A 1,330-nucleotide genomic window follows, 5' to 3' on the forward strand; every position below is an offset into this window, starting at 1 on the left:
ACACAAGTACACATCTCACATACACACACCTAAATGCATACATACATGTATACCCACAAGCACACTTAAACATGCATATTATATATATATATATATATCCATACATATCATGCATAGCTCACATATGCATAATATATGTATGAGTAAATAATTACAAATATATATATATATTTTTAATAAATGCACAAATTCTCATACCGGCATGTATCAATTATCATGAAATCACGTAATCATTTAGTCAAATATTCACGTATAAATTTACCTTAGGTAATAACCAGGATCTGGTTATCACACTTTCAAACTTGGATGCATTAAAAAACCCGACTTTACTCCAAAACCTAAGGCAAACTTCAAAAGAGTTAAAGTCGATGGAAAAACTGTCGTTTCAAGACAGGATTTTGATAATGTGGTATACGAGAAAAGTACAAATAAGAATTCTGATGAAAGAAATGACAATTTTGAACCAGAGATTGTTGAAAATCCTATTGTAAAACCAGAATCTCTGATTGTCAATATTACCTCATCAGCAAGTACTACTGATACAAAAAAGAATCCGAATGAGGAACCATCAATTGATGAATCGATGAATCACCCAAGTAAAATTGAGAATTCATTGAAGTCAGAATCGATGAAACCTCAAGAAGATCACTCTGAAACATCAATCTCTGAACCCACATTTTCTGCTCCAATCAATGTTAATTTTGACTTTGAGAAATCAGCAAGAGTCTTTCTCGATTCTGAATCAGAAGAAGAGATAAGTTGTGAATCACCAAAGATCATTGAGAATAAGAAACCTAAAAAATTCAAATCCTCAATAAAATCTGGTATTCCTTCATCAATGAAATCTTCAGATATAGGAAAGGRAAAAATGAAAGATGTTAAATCTGCCAAAGATAACTCAAAAGGCCCTAGTACTCCATTCAGGTTCATCAAGTTTACTCGTGAGCAAAAACAGAAGTGGCCTGCCTCTGCTAAAACTAATCACAACTTTTTTTTCCATCCAGTTGAAGAAAAGCAGACCTTCCTCAAGGGAAAAGAAGTAAAGTCAAAGCCTTCTTCAAATAAAAAATCTGAACAAGATAGGACGTTTGTAAAAACAACCGATGCTAGGACAAGATTCACACCTAGATTTTCTTCTTTGTTTTCATCGAATGAAAAGAATGTTAGACAAACAAATCCAATGCATCATTCTTGTCAATGTTAAACTCTTTTACAAAACCTGAGAAATCACATGTTGACACATCACTGTCCCTTCACACAACATGTTTATCGATACAAAGTAGGACCCAATGAAAAAGTGAAAAAGCCCAAATCCAAGGGCAAGGGAAAT

This window comes from Cynara cardunculus, assembly GCF_001531365.2.
Source record: "Cynara cardunculus var. scolymus isolate 2C chromosome LG 3, CcrdV1, whole genome shotgun sequence".
In the NCBI taxonomy this organism is placed as follows: domain Eukaryota; kingdom Viridiplantae; phylum Streptophyta; class Magnoliopsida; order Asterales; family Asteraceae; genus Cynara; species Cynara cardunculus.